Consider the following 16548-nt stretch of genomic DNA (forward strand, 5'->3'; position numbering starts at 1 on the left):
CTATCGGACATCACAATATTTACGGAATTAAAAAAAGTGAGAAAAAAAATTCACGAATTTTGAAGAAATAACCACGGATATAAAAAAGTTCAACGATTTTGAAAACAAGTAAATGGATTTTCAAAATTAAAATTCAGGGATTTTCAAAAACATTGTGAAGTCCACATGTTATTTTATAGTACGTAGGAAGCACCTTAAAATGGTTTTTAACATATGATTAACATTTTTTAGAATACATGTTAAAAATAATAATACATCATATACATGTTAAAAATAATAATACATCATATACATTATTTTTATTTTTATTTTCTGTTTCAATTTATATTTTATACTTTTTGATTTCTTTTTTTGTTACTGTTTATTTTCTCTTATATTATATAAATTCATTGTGTATCGTCAAAATATTTATTGTATATTACGCGTGCATGTACGTGTATGTGTGGGTTGTTATGGTGTGTATTATGCGTACTTGTAGGCTATTCGGTGTTCATCGTCGGACCGGATTTGTTCCAACACACTGTAAGAAATATTTGAAAAAAGGTTCGTCATTTTTGAAAAAGATTAACAAATTTAAAAAATGTTGACCAGGTAGAGCTTAAGCTGCAGTCTTAATATACTCACAACTACAAGAACAAATGCATGCATCACTCCACAACTACAAGAAAAAATGTTCGTGCATCCAAAAAATATTTTCGAATTCAAAAAATGTTCCAATTTTGAAAAAATTCACGTTTTCTATTTTTGAGAGATTTTATAAAATGGTTCACATATTATAAAAAATGTTCGTGTTTCAGGGAAAAAATTATTTGTTCAGAAATGTGTTGTCCGTTTTGAAATATGTTCCAAAAATATTAAATATGTTCGTGATTTTAAAACGGGCCGGCCCAAAAAATGAATCCCGGTTGACATGGTGCGAGGGTTTGATTTAGACCGGGATTGTATATTCAGGGTGCAATCGACCGGGATTTCGAGTTGAGGGTTTATTTCGTCCGACCAATACAAATTCAAGGTTGAAATTGGACTTTTTCCCAGATTTATCTACTCATGGCATCCATAAAGTACGATCTTCCGCTGCTGGACCGTGACACAAGGTTTACCCTATGGCAAGTCAAGATGCGGGCGTTGTTGGCGCAGGCCGACTACGATGATGCACTGGATAGTTTTGGGAAGAATAGAATTGAGGATTGGACTGCTGAGGAGAAAAGAAGAGACCGTAAGGCTTTGTCACAAATTCAACTCCATTTGCATAATAATATTTTGCAGGAAGTTTTGAGCGAGAAAACTGCCGCCGCTCTATGGTTAAAGTTGGAAGGGATTTGCATGACAAAAGATCTCACCAGCAAGATGCATCTGAAGCAAAAATTATTCATGCACATGTTACCCGAGGGAGGTAATGTTTTGAATCATATTTCAGAATTTAAAGAGATCATATCCGATCTAGCTGCAATGGAGGTTACGGATGATGAAGAAGATACTGCTTTAATGTTACTTTGTTCGCTGCCAAGTTCTTATACCAATTTTCGAGACACCATATTATACAGTCGTGATACTCTCACGCTTAATGAAGTTTATGAAGCTTTGAACTCTAAGGAGAAGATGAAATTAATGGTGCCTCATGATGCTTCGAGTTCATCCCAAGCCGAGGGATTATCTGTTCGTGGCAGGACAAAGGAGAAGAGCTCACATAATGGAAACCATGGCAAAAGTAAGAACGGCCAGAGGGGCCGGTCGCAATCTAGAGACAAGAAGCAGTCTTGTAGGTATTGCAAGAGAGACGGGCATGATATCTCAGAATGTTTCAAGTTGCAGAACAAGGAAAAGAGGAATGACACATACAAACCGAAAGGTAACAAACAAGGTGAAAATTCTGCTAATGTTGCTCGTGATGAAAATTCCGATGATGCTCTTGTTGTTATTGCTGGATGTGCTGAGACCAATGATGAGTGGGTACTCGACACTGCGTGTACTTTTCATATGTGCCCGCATAGAGATTGGTTTACTACTTTTGATTCTACTACTGTTGCTGGTTCCGTTTTGGGTTTTGATAATTCACCATGCAAGATTGAAGGCATAGGTTCCATTCGAATCAAGATGTTTGATGGCACAATCAGAACTTTGACAGATGTTCGGTATATTCCGAAGATGAAGAGAAATCTTATCTCTGTGAGTGCCCTTGATGCAAAGGGGTACAAGTATTCAGGTGGAGATAGCGTTTTGAAGGTCACCAAAGGTTCTCTCATTGTGATGAAAGGTGACTTAAGTTCGACCAATGGTCTTTATTACCTTCGAGGTTCTACCGTTTCAGGTAACGCTACTCCAGTTATTTCAAAGAATTTTGGTTTTGATGCTTCTAACCTTTGGCATATGCGTCTTGGACATATGAGTGAACTTGGTTTGGCAGAGTTAAATAAGAGAGGTCTTCTTAAAGGATACCAAACTGGTAAATTGAAATTTTGTGAGCATTGTATCTTCGGCAAGCACAAGAGGGTGAAGTTCAACACTTCGACTCATACAACTGAAGGTATTCTTGATTATGTGCATTCTGATTTATGGGGACCATCTCGCAAAAGGTCATTAGGTGGTGCTCGTTACATGTTGACTATTATTGATGATTATTCGAGAAAGGTTTGGCCTTATTTCTTGAAGCATAAATGGCAAGCTTTCTCAGCTTTTAAGGAGTGGAAGATTATGATTGAGAGACAAACTGAAAAGAAGGTAAAAATACTTCGCACTGATAATGGTATGGAATTCTGTTCTAAGCAATTTGGGAATTATTGCAAGTCTGAAGGCATTGTCAGACACCACACCGTTCCTTATACTCCTCAACAAAACGGTGCTGCTGAGCGTATGAACATGACCATTATTTCCAGAGCCCGTTGCATGTTGTCCAATGCAGGTTTGCATAGGCGTTTTTGGGCTGAGGCCGCTTCCACTGCTTGTTATCTCATCAACCGTTCACCATCTATTTCTCTTAATAAGAAAACTCAAATTGAGGTATGGTCTGGTTCACCTGCTGATTATTCACAGTTGAGAGTTTTTGGTTGCACTGCTTATGCTCATGTTGATAATGGGAAGTTGGAGCCTAGGGCTGTTAAGTGCATCTTTCTTGGTTACAAATCTGGTGTTAAAGGTTTTAAATTGTGGAATCCTGAAACACAAAAGATTGTTATTAACAGGAACGTTATCTTTAATGAATCTGCTATGTTACATGATGTTGCATCTAGTAATGTTCCAATTGAGAGTGAGCAACAGCCTACTGTTCAGCAACCTACTGTTCAGGTGGAGCATGTTATTGATTCAGGTGATACTTTTGATAAGGAAAATGCTGATGCACATGATGAACCCGTCTTTGATGATGAACATGTCACTCCAAATCAGCCTATTGTTCCACCCAGTTGGAATCTCGCACGTGGCTGAGTTAGGCGGGGTATTAATGCACCTGAGAGGTTAATTGAGGAGTGCAATATTGTTTCTTTTGCTTTATCTGTTGCAGAAGAAATTGAAGGTAGTGCTAAGCCTTCTTCATATTCCGAGGCTATTATTTCCGGTGATAGTAATAAGTGGATGACTGCTATGCATGATGAGATGGAATCACTTGAAAAGAATGGCACTTGGGATTTGATAAGATTACCTAGAGAGAAGAAACCTATTCGTTGCAAGTGGGTTTTCAAAATAAAGGAAGGTGTTTCTCCCAATGATGAGACAAGATATAAAGCAAGGTTACTTATCCAAATTCCAGGTATTGACTATAACGAAGTCTTTTCTCCTGTTGTGAAGCATAGCTCTATTCGCACTTTACTTAGTATTGTTGCCATGAATGATTTTGAGCTTGAACAATTGGATGTTAAAACTGCATTCTTACATGGAGAATTGGAAGAGGATATTTATATGGAACAACCTGAAGGTTTTGTTATTCCTGGAAAAGAAAAGCTTGTCTGTAAGTTAAAGAAATCTCTTTATGGATTGAAGCAATCCCCTCGACAATGGTACAAGAGATTTGACACCTTTATGCTCTCTCAAGGTTTCAATCGGTCTAATTATGATAGCTGTGTTTATTTGAAAACTGTCAATGGTTCAGCTATTTATTTGCTCCTTTATGTTGATGATATGTTAATTGCTGCAAAGAGCATGTCAGAGATTGATGAACTAAAGAAGCAATTGAGTAATGAATTTGAGATGAAGGATTTGGGTGCAGCAAAGAAAATACTTGGCATGGAAATATCCAAAGATAGACCATCTGGAAAATTATATCTCAGTCAGAAGGGATATATTGATAAAGTTCTTCGTCGTTTTAATATGCATAATGCCAAGCCAGTAAGTACTCCGTTAGCTACACACTTCAAATTATCATCAACCTTATGTCCGGAGTCAGATGCAGATATTGAGTACATGGCTAGAGTTCCCTATTCGAGTGCAGTTGGTTCACTTATTGTGACAGCCCGATGCCGACGTCCCAGAAGATTCCCCTTTCCTTTCCGTTTCCGTCGTGTGAGAATTTTTATTCGTTGCATCGTCATGTAGTTTGATCGTCGCATCATGCATGACATCATGTCAACTGTGTTATATGTTGGTGTTGCTTGCTAGCTTGCCTGCTAGTTGCTGTAGCTAGGTGCTATAGCTAGTGTTGTTGCCGCTGCTGGCTGCGTTAGTAGTTGCTAGCTTGTGTTAGTGCTAGCTGTAGCCTGCTCTTGTATATGTTGCTGCTTGCGGTTTGTCGTGCCGCTACTCTTCCTGCTGCTGTAGATGCCCTGCTAGGCTTGGTTGCTGTGCTGCTTGCCGTTGTTTGCCGGCGCCGTTGCATTTTTGTTGTGTTGCCGCTTGCGTCGCCGCGTGCGCCGTTCCCCTCCGCCGTGGAACCGACAAGATCACCGTGCACAACAACGAACCCCGAACATCGACGGAGGCGTGATCGACTACCGACGAGAAGACCCGTCTACCGATGCCGAAGACCGGGAACCACGACGCCAAGCGAACGACTACCGTCGACGAGACCGTGTTCGACTACTTCCACGACGACCACGACTTCCACGACGTTCGCTACGAACCGATCCGCCCCGATATGCACGCTCCGAAGGTATACCCATGAGACGTGGCCGAGAACCGTATTCATGTGATGTATGAGATGTTTATGTTTGCGCCTTATGTTGCCGTTGCACGTGTTCCTCTCGTTGAGCCCCGAAACATGGGAACCCGGTAACCGGGATCACCCCATCTTATTTAGCGTTCCCGCACACGCTTCCAGATCGTTGGCACGATATCTCGACGAGTATCGGGATAGAAACGTTGCCGTGGCTTCATTTCCGTCTTGCCGCCATGGTTCCCTCTCGCTCGCCGTGGCGACACCTGTTTCTTTTCCTTCTTGCCCGTGTTATGAACTCGCATGCATGACGCATTCATGGCATCTGATCTTGTGTTGCATGTCTCTCGTGCTGTAGCTCCGTTCTATGTTTCGCGTGTTACCCGACTAGGATGTCATGTAGGATCATCGCTACACCCTTGTCATGTTAACAACATTGTAATATTGCCGTGTTTCTAAACGGGATTGAACTAAACAATTAAATGTGGAGATTCGTCGATATGCAACTCGTTGCATATCGAGCTTCACTTAATGTGTAGTGGTTGTGTGAGGTGAATTGTCATGCCATGCCTTGCATATTTGAACTGATCAAGCATCATATTAGGGTATGCATCATGTCTTGCTCTTGTTGTGGTGAATACTTGTGTTGATGTTTGTTTCCGGTTTACCCGTCTCGATAGAGTTCCGCAAGCGTGTCAGAATGTGAGGACCCGTTCGACTACGATGGTTTGCCGACTCCACCGAGTTGTTCTTCTTCCACGCGGGGTCTCACGCAAGATGATCATTTCCCCACATACCATTACTATCATTGCCATGCTAGTTATTTCGATGCTATCGATTATGTCTCGTTTCCTACCACTTGTTAAATATCAACCTCTCAACAATGCCATGATTACCTTCAACCTGTTCGACCTAGCAAACACTGATTGGCTATGTTACTGCTTGCTTAACCATGTTGTTAGCGTTGCTAGTTGCAGGTGCAGATGCTTCCATGTGATAACATGGGTTCCTTGTTATATCCCCATATTTAAAGGCTATTTATTTTAATGCACCTATATACTTGGTAAAAGGTGGAAGGCTCGGCCTTTTCTAGCCTTGTGTTTTGTTCCACCTTTGTCCCCTTAGTTTCGGCTACCGGTGTTATGTTCCATAAACGAGCGCTCCTAACACGATCGGGGTTGTTATGGGGACCCCCTTGATAATTCGTTTTAGATTAAAGCTGGTCTGGCAAGGCCCAACTTTGGTACTACATTTGCCTAATAACTAATGAACTGCATAGGGAGTAATTAACCCGAGGAAATTTAATAAACCCCCGGGCCAGTGCTCCTCATGAGTGTTGGCCCCACCTGAGCGATGTCCGGCGCCCCTCTGGTCACCCGGAGGTTTAGCGATCCCGATGTCTAGCTCATCCGTCGTGTCCTGAGAACGAGGTATGTGACTCCTATCGGGATCGTCGACATGTCGGGCGGCCTTGCTGGATTAGTTTTACCTTTGACGGAATATCTTGTGCATCGGGATTCCGGTGATGCTTTGGGTAATCTCAGAGTTGAGGTTTTCCACTAGGGAATCCGAGGAGATCGCGAGCTTCGTGATTGAGGATTTCTATGCGGCTTGTGGTAATTTGTGATGGACTAGTTGGAGCACCCCTGCAGGGTTAAATCTTTTCGGAAAGCCGTGCCCGTGGTTATGTGGCAACGTGGATACTTTGTTTAACACTGGTTCTAGATAACTTGAAGTTAACTTAATTAAAACTTGCCAACTGCGTGCGTAACCGTGACTGTCTCTTTCGTGAGTTCCTTCTCCGATCGAGGACACGGTGGGGTTATGCCTGACGTAGGTAGGTGTTTAGGATCATTCATTTGATCATCAGTAGTTCACTTCCGTTATGCGTAGATCTTCCCCCTCTTATTTCTTGTACTCGTAAGTTTAGCCACCAAATATATGCTTAGTCGCTGCTGCAACCTCACCACTTAACCATACCTCACCCATTAAGCTTTGCTAGTCTTGATACCTTTGGAAATGAGATTGCTGAGTCCCCTGTGGCTCACAGATTACTACAACACCAGTTGCAGGTACAGGTAAAGGTTACTCGACGTGAGCGCGTTGATTGTTCATTTGGAGTTGCTTCTTCTTCTTCTTCTTCTTCATCGATCTAGGATGGGTTCCAGGCCGGCAGCCTGGGATAGCAAGGATGGACGTCGTTCTTATTTTTCTCGTTTGTTTTCGTCCGTAGTCGGACCCTGCTCTTACCCTTGATGTGTATGTAATGTACTGATGTGACTCTGATGTAGCTTGTGGCGAGTGTAAGCCAATTCTTTATATATCTCCTCTCTTCAGTACATGTACTTGTAACGATATCCATTCTTGCGACACGACGAGATGCGCTTCTATCCCTGATGAGGCCCCTGTGCCATATTGAGGATAGGGTCGCATCTTGGGCGTGACAAGTTGGTATCAGAGCCGTACCGACCTAGGAGCCCCCTTGATTGATCGAACATGGCCGAGTCGAGTCTAGTGAAAAACTACTTTGAGTCTAGTTATATATCGGAGAGTAGGATTCTTTTTTCTCGTCTTCTATGCTCTGGTGAGGAATCTTGACGTAATATTTTAATTCTACTCCTCTTCTCACTCAAAAAAATTTAGGATCACGCGGATATTTTTGGAATCTATATGATGCCGATGTGACGGAGTTCTGTCTTGGTGCCTCCTGTTTGACTTGATTTTCTTCCGGGGAGTTGAGCTCCAGGGGATTCTTGAGCACATCGTTATCATTAAAATTTCTTAGTATCTCAGAACGAAGGATGTTCGTAATTGCTTCAATACTAGTAGTGGCGAGATAACCCCGATGTCCCCAGTACTGGTGCAGATTGTTCGGGAGTACTTCCATACTTTGTATCATTGTGATCACGAGGGTCTGTAGTAGATGAAGGTCCGAGATTCTGGTCGTGTGTTGACGGATGTGATACAGGTGACGGGTTAGTATAGGTGTTGTGTGAGATTACTCCTTGTATCCGTGTACCAGATTGCATGACCAGATATTTCGGGAATTCATAGGTGGGAATTCAAGTAGTTGCTTATAGGACAACCTTCCAACAAATACATGATGTTAGGTTGGGGTTCGACATCTAGTGGATTCGTTTGTTCACGGTCGACTTACAGCGGTACACGTTGTGTCTTAAAGAGTCCTTGTAGCTTGCTACGACTCGGGGACGCTTCGTATGTCGGGTGCACTGCCTTGCACTTGATGGCTACTGTAAAATCGAGTCCGTGCGATCCTGTCCACGAAAATATCGGACGAAATCTTTCTCATGAGTTTGTTCTGTCTTGTTTCATAAGCCTCATCCTTTGTTTTGTTGAATATGGTAATTCAAGTTGCTTTGATGTCAAGTGGTGATTTCAGATCTTTTCCAAGAGGTGTTCTCATATTTATATGTGAATGCCAATTCTTTTGCTTAATCAGTTGTCTTGTCAATTCTTGTTAACCGGAGTCATCATGTTAATTCCTTCTTAACCGGTGTGTTTCTCTCCAAGTGGATTCAATCCTCTCCAATTCTTGCAGATCTTTCTCTCATTTATTTCGGAGTTCATCTCATCTGTCCCGAGTTGTCTTTGTTTTTCCCCGCCCTCCCACCCTTTTCATCAGTGATTCAATTTTTATCCAGGAGTTTTCTTTTCATTGTGCTTCCGTTGCTTGCTCTTTTCTCTCTTACCCGGTGATTCATTGTGAAGATTCTCAGGAGATTCGTGTCATATGTGTTCATTCTTGTCATCTTTTCCCGGTGAATTTAATTCAGTTGTCAGTGTTCATCATATCCTTTTCATCCTTGTAATTATTTCCTATGTTGGAAATTTTTATCAGTCTATTTTCTTGTTGTTATTTCTCTCTATTCTATCCGGAGCGTTGAAGTTATCTCAGAATTCTTGTTCTCAATTCTTTAATTATTTCGAGGTGCTAACCTCATCTAGTTTTCTTATACCGGTGCAATATCTCTCATTATAGCAATTGTTTCAACGGTGATTTCTTTGAGTGGGCCCATAACCCACAGGTTTTCCCAGGATCTTGTCTGGCTCTTGTAATTATCCAAAGATCGTTAATTCTTTTCAACTATGACGTAAGTATGAATTTCATCAGTCATATTCCTTCTTCAAGACCAATTTGAATTAATTCTCTTATTTGGCTCAACCTTGCATCCTTCTTTATTCCGGAGTGTCTCATTAATTCTTGGTGGTGTTCTCCTCCTCATTCTCAGCTTGCTATCCGAAGGAGTGTTTCTCTCAATCTTGGTCCATTCTATTGTAGATTCATCATTTCAGCTTGGTGTCATCTTCTTAATTGTTGTCTATCATGAGTAATCCATTTTCTTGCTATCCGGTGCATCTCTGAGTTGTTTTTATTTCTCGTTCCTCCGAAGGCCATCATTTTAGAAGATTCTTCGTTCTCATCTTTCAGCTTTCATCCTCAATTCTTCTCAATTGTTGTCTCTTCGTTCGTCTCTCGGTTATCCAGTGCCTTTTTCTAGTTTCTCTCGGGTGGCTCATGATCTCTTCATTCTCATGTATCTCCATTAATTCGCGGTGTGCCCATTTATTTGTGAATTCTTACCGGTGCTTCCTCCAATTTTGCCTCAAACGGTGCTTATCTCTCTGTTCCTATTCAAGATTCATTTCTAGTAGAATAAGTGATATGCTAAATCCGTTGCTTGTCATCAGTTTAACTTGATGAAGGATAAGCATAACATAATTCGTATTCTTGCTTCATTAAATGGTTTCAATTCTTCTTCCGGAGTGGCTCATGATATCAATTCCTTTTCTCAAGTGCTCTCATCTTTTCTTTTCTGGAGTTCCAAGTTCTATCAAGTTTCTCTTCGTGAAGCTTCATCTAAATCTTGGTAAGGTCATAATCTTATTCTTTTCTACCTTGTTATCTTTGCATCGTTCATTTGTATACGGAGGTCCTTCTTGGTGGTGCATCAAGGTTTTTAATCCTTTATCAAATGTTTTCAAGATTCTTGTTGGAGTACCTCAAGTATCCTTTCTCTTGCATTTATATGTGCAATTGTTTTTCCTTTATTCTTTGAGGTGGTATTATAACATTCTTGTTAGTGTAGGAGTCTCGAAGAGATTTTATTTCAAGAATGGGATAATTAAACCCACCAATTCTTTGATCATGAGATATTTTAACCCATGATTTCTTCATTGAGCTATCTTGGTTTGGGTTTCACCTAAAGCCTTTCCTATGGATTGTTGCTATCATGGTGCTTGTCATTAATCCAAGTTCTCGATGTATCCTCTTGGTGTAAGATTTGTTCATATCTTGTTTCTCCCAATCAATCCTTGTTTCTTTTAGTGGTTGATTGTCACCTCATATTTGTTGAGATGATTTTCATAAGCCCACTACTATCTTGTTCTTTTCGTTATTGGTTTTCCAACTACTCCGTCTATTCTTCTATCCGGAGGCTCTTCAATTCTATTGTGATGATAGTTGTCATTCCTTTCTTCATTCTCTTCTTCCGCTTGAGCTAGTTCCTATTCTATTGTTCCGGAGGCTTTGTGTTATTGCTCTTTTGGGTCAATATTGTTGTTCTACCAAGATCATGGTGTTCCCTTGCTCTATTTAGTTGTTTGTTATGAATATTGTCTAAATTCTCCTACCTTTTCGAATTTTTTGTCCCATTTTCCTACCGAAGTGCTGCAGAAATTTTCCGTGAATTCTGGCTTCTTTCTCATGTCATTCCTCATCTTCTTGCAACCTTCAAGGATCGTTGGTTTCACTTGTTTGTCAAAGAAGCGACTAAGTTTTTACCTCTTGTTCTTTCTCATCCTCTCCCCCCTTTCATTCTTGGATCTCGGGGCGAGATCTTCTTGTAGTGTAGGAGAGTTATGACAGCCCGATGCCGACGTCCCAGAAGATTCCCCTTTCCTTTCCGTTTCCGTCGTGTGAGTATTTTTATTCGTTGCATCGTCATGTAGTTTGCATCGTCGCACCATGCATGGCATCATGTCAACTGTGTTATATGTTGGTGTTGCTTGCTAGCTTGCCTGCTAGTTGCTGTAGCTAGGTGCTATAGCTAGTGTTGTTGCCGCTGCTGGCTGCGTTAGTAGTTGCTAGCTTGTGTTAGTGCTAGCTGTAGCCTGCTCTTGTATATGTTGCTGCTTGCGGTTTGTCGTGCCACTACTCTTGCTGCTGCTGTAGATGCCCTGCTAGGCTTGGTTGCTATGCTGCTTGCCGTTGTTTGCCGGCGCCGTTGCATTTTTGTTGTGTTGCCGCTTGCATCGCCGCGTGCGCCGTTCCCCTCCACCGTGGAACCGACAAGATCACCGTGCACAACGACGAACTTTGAACATCGATGGAGGCGTGATCGACTACCGACGAGAAGACCCGTCTACGGGAGCCAAAGACCGGGAACCACGACGCCAAGCGAACGACTACCGTCGACGAGACCGTGTTCGACTACTTCCACGACGACCACGACTTCCACGACGTTCGCTACGAACCGATCCGCCCCGATATGCACGCTCCGAAGGTATACCCATGAGACGTGGCCGAGAACCGTATTCATGTGATGTATGAGATGTTTATGTTTGCGCCTTATGTTGCCGTTGCACGTGTTCCTCTCGTTGAGCCCCGAAACATGGGAACCCGGTAACCGGGATCACCCCATCTTATTTAGCGTTCCCGCACACGCTTCCAGATCGTTGGCACGATATCTCGACGAGTATCGGGATAGGAACATTGCCGTGGCTTCGTTTCCGTCTTGCCGCCATGGTTCCCTCTCGCTCGCCGTGGCGACACCTGTTTCTTTTCCTTCTTGCCCGTGTTATGAACTCGCATGCATGACGCATTCATGGCATCTGATGTTGTGTTGCATGTCTCTCGTGCCGTAGCTCCGTTCTATGTTTCGCGTGTTACCCGACTAGGATGTCATGTAGGATCATCGCTACACCCTTGTCATGTTAACAACATTTTAATATTGCCGTGTTTCTAAACGGGATTGAACTAAACAATTAAATGTGGAGTTTAGTCGATATGCAACTCGTTGCATATCGAGCTTCACTTAATGTGTAGTGGTTGTGTGAGGTGAATTGTCATGCCATGCCTTGCATCTTTGAACTGATCAAGCATCATATTAGGGTATGCATCATGTCTTGCTCTTGTTGTGGTGAATACTTGTGTTGATGTTTGTTTCCGGTTTACCCGTCTCGATAGAGTTCCGCAAGCGTGTCGGAATGTGAGGACCCGTTCGACTACGATGGTTTGCCGACTCCACCGAGTTGTTCTTCTTCCACGCGGGATCTCAGGCAAGATGATCATTTCCCCACATACCATTACTATCATTGCCATGCTAGTTATTTCGATGCTATCGATTATGCCTCGTTTCCTACCACTTGTTAAATATCAGCCTCTCAACAATGCCATGATTACCTTCAACCTGTTCGACCTAGCAAACACTGATTGGCTATGTTACTGCTTGCTTAACCATGTTGTTAGCGTTGCTAGTTGCAGGTGCAGATGCTTCCATGTGATAACATGGGTTCCTTGTTATATCACCATATTTAAATGATATTTATTTTAATGCACCTATATACTTGGTAAAAGGTGGAAGGCTCGGCCTTTTCTAGCCTTGTGTTTTGTTCCACCTTTGCCCCCTTAGTTTCGGCTACCGGTGTTATGTTCCATAAACGAGCGCTCCTAACACGATCAGGGTTGTTATGGGGACCCCCTTGATAATTCGTTTTAGATTAAAGCTGGTCTGGCAAGGCCCAACTTTGGTATTACATTTGCCTAATAACTAATGAACTGCATAGGGAGTAATTAACCCGAGGAAATTTAATCAACCCCCCGGCCAGTGCTCCTCATGAGTGTTGGCCCCACCTGAGCGATGTCCGGCGCCCCTCTGGTCACCCGGAGGTTTAGCGATCCCGACGTCTAGCTCATCCGTCGTGTCCTGAGAACGAGGTACGCGACTCCTATCGGGATCGTCGACACGTTGGGCGACCTTGCTGGATTAGTTTTACCTTTGATGGAATATCTTGTGTATCGGGATTCCGGTGATGCTTTGGGTAATCTCAGAGTTGAGGTTTTCCACTAGGGAATCCGACGAGATCGCGAGCTTCGTGATTGAGGATTTCTATGCGGCTTGTGGTAATTTGTGATGGACTAGTTGAAGCACCCCTGCAGGGTTAAATCTTTTCGGAAAGCCGTGCCCGCGGTTATGTGGCAACGTGGATACTTTGTTTAACACTGGTTCTAGATAACTTGAAGTTAACTTAATTAAAACTTGCCAACTGCGTGCGTAACCGTGACTGTCTCTTTCGTGAGTTCCTTCTCCGATCGAGGACACGGTGGGGTTATCCCTGACGTAGGTAGGTGTTCAGGATCATTCATTTGATCATCAGTAGTTCACGTCCGTTATGCGTAGATCTTCCCCCTCTTATTTCTTGTACTCGTAAGTTTAGCCAGCAAATATATGCTTAGTCGCTGCTGCAACCTCACCACTTAACCATACCTCACCCATTAAGCTTTGCTAGTCTTGATACCTTTGGAAATGAGATTGCTGAGTCCCCTGTGGCTCACAGATTACTACAACACCAGTTGTAGGTACAGGTAAAGGTTACTCGACGTGAGCGCGTTGATTGTTCATTTGGAGTTGCTTCTTCTTCTTCTTCTTCATCGATCTAGGATGGGTTCCAGGCCGGCAGCCTGGGATAGCAAGGATGGACGTCGTTCTTATTTTTCTCGTTTGTTTTCGTCCGTAGTCGGACCCTGCTCTTACCCTTGATGTGTATGTAATGTACTGATGTGACTCTGATGTAGCTTGTGGTGAGTGTAAGCCAATTCTTTATATATCTCTTCTCTTCAGTACATGTACTTGTAACGATATCCATTCTTGCGAAACGACGAGATGCGCTTCTATCCCTGACGAGGCCCCCGTGCCAAATTGATGATAGGGTCGCATCTTGGGCGTGACACTTATGTATGCCATGGTTTGTTATCGTCCGGATTTATCTTATGCACTGAGTGTTGTTAGTAGATACATGGCTAATCCTGGAAAAGAGCATTGGAATGCAGTTTAGTGGATTTTCAGATACCTGTGAGGTACTTCTAATGCTTATTTACAGTTTGGGAAAACTGGAGATGGACTTGTTGGTTTTGTTGATTCTGATTTTGCTGGTGATTTGGATAAGAGAAGATCACTCACAGGTTATGTCTTCACCATTGGTGGTTGTGCCGTGAGTTGGAGAGCAACTTTGCAGTCTATTGTGGCTTGTTCCACTACTGATGCCGAGTATATGGCTATTTCTGAGGCATGCAAAGAAGCTATCTGGTTGAGAGGTTTGTACGCTGAGCTTTGTGGAGACTCATCTTGCCCTACCATATTTTCTGACAGTCAAAGTGCTATATATCTTACAAAGAATCCAATGTATCATGAGAGAACAAAACACATTGATGTCAGATTTCACTATGTTCGAGATGTTGTTGCTAAAGGTGATTTGAAGGTATGCAAGATAAGTACTCATGATAATCCAGCTGATATGATGACAAAGCCAGTTCCTACCAATAAGTTTGAGCTTTGCTCAGGCTTAGTTGATATTTCTACTAGTCCTATGGATTTTTGACGCACAAGGTGTTTAAGATGATTTGGATGGAGTTATTCACTTTCTTCGACTACTGGAGGGAATTTGGCTCAAGGTGGAGATTGTTAAATTGTGATCCAAATTCTACCGTATTGGACTAGACGTAGTACAAACGGTGTGGGCCTTTGCGTTGGTATCGATGCGTACGAGTACAACTCGTTTACTTGTCCTCCAAGGACTCTCTTGTATTGCCCCTCATATATACTCCATGTAGTCGCACCTAAAGACGGTATGTCGTCTTGTGCTTGTAATACTCCTCCTCATAGTGATTGCGCCTTCGTGCGTCCGTGGTTTTCTCCCGCAAGGGTTTCCACGTAAAAATCTGTGTCTCTCGTGCCTCGTTGATCTCCTTTTATCTAACAGCAATGGCGTCGCCCTTCATGGTGTCTCCTCCGCTCGCCTGGGCTCGACCGCTCTCCTCGGGATCGCATCTCCCTGCGCCTCACCATGCACGCGAGATGCCCCCGTCGATCTCCTCAGCCGCCTCTGTCCCGTCTACGACCTATGGGGCCCCTGCGCAGGTGCCCTACGGTGGGCTGTATATTGTGCCGTACGTCGTGCCGTCTCTGGCGCCTCATGCGCCAATCTCCACAGCGCCCTACGAGGCCTCGTATGGTGCACCCTGCACCACACCACCGCTGCTGCCCTACGGGCATCCTCAACACTACCGTGCGTCTCCCTCGGCTCATGCGCTGGTGTCGTACAGTGCCCCGTCGCCGTATGACTCGCAGCCTTCCGCGCCGGTGGCTGATCCAGGGCCGTTTCACTTTGCCCATCTGGTGTCCGTGAAGCTATCTGCCGACAACTATCTCCTGTGGCGCGCTCAGGTGTTGCCGCTGATGCGCAATCACTACCTTGAGGGGTATGTTGACGGGACGCTACGTGCCCTCCGGCCGAAGTTCCAATGCCCTCGGTTCATGGTGGCTCTGTTATGTTGCCTAACCCGGCTCACCGACGGTGGATAGCTCAGGATTAGGCTATTCTCGGCGCCATACAGTCCTCGCTCACTCCTTCTATGGATGGCATGGTGGTCTTTGCTGCAACTTCAAAGGATGCCTGGACCACTCTTGACTCCAGCTTCTCCTCGCAGTCCCTGGCACGGGCATCCGCCGTTCGTAACCAACTAGGTGGAATCAAGAAGCATGATCTCTCTGTCACTGCCTTCTTCAACAAGGTCAAGAATCTGGCTGATACGCTGTCATCCATCGGGAAGCCTCTCGGTGATGAGGATTTCACCTCATTCATTCTCAATGGTCTTGATGAGGATTATGACTCCCTTGTGGAAAGCATTCATGGACATGACACGCCTTTGCCGCCCCGCGATCTCTATGCGCGCCTCCTTAGCACGGAACAACGCCTCTCTGCTCGTCGCTCTATTGGGGTTTATACAGATGCTCCCTCCGCTAATGCTGCCCATCGTGGGGGGGTCTCGTGGTGCCAAGCAGTTCCCGTCGCCATCACCGACTCATCCCCGTCCGCGTGCTCCCGCTCCTCTCGCTGCTGGGCGCAAGCGGCTGCACTGCCAGGCTTATGGTTGCCGGCTTGAGTGCCAGCTCTGTGGCATCGAGGGGCATATGGCATCTCGCTGCCATCGTCTCTTCAAGCGTGACTTCCTTGGCCTTGGGAACAATGGGAAAGGCAACGAGAAGCAAGCTGCTCTAGCTACACAGGACACCGACGCGACGGATCACCTGACGAACCAGCTAGATAAGCTAGCTACTCGCCAGCCCTACACTGGTCAGGATCGAGTCCACACTGCCAATGGATCAGGTATGCACATCTCACATATTGGCCAGGCATATCTACTCTCCCATACCATTAAAACCTTGCGT

The 16548-nt window shown here is 44.0% G+C and overlaps 1 non-coding gene across 1 annotated transcript; it reads left to right on the top strand.

Annotated features, from left to right (window-relative positions):
* The first annotated feature begins 15929 nt into the window (after positions 1-15929).
* Positions 15930-16068, top strand: LOC123414450. The gene has a single exon (XR_006614416.1). It is a non-coding gene; the product is annotated as a small nucleolar RNA Z247 (small nucleolar RNA).
* Positions 16069-16548: the final 480 nt, after the last annotated feature.

This window comes from Hordeum vulgare, chromosome 7H (genome assembly GCF_904849725.1).
Source record: "Hordeum vulgare subsp. vulgare chromosome 7H, MorexV3_pseudomolecules_assembly, whole genome shotgun sequence".
In the NCBI taxonomy this organism is placed as follows: domain Eukaryota; kingdom Viridiplantae; phylum Streptophyta; class Magnoliopsida; order Poales; family Poaceae; genus Hordeum; species Hordeum vulgare.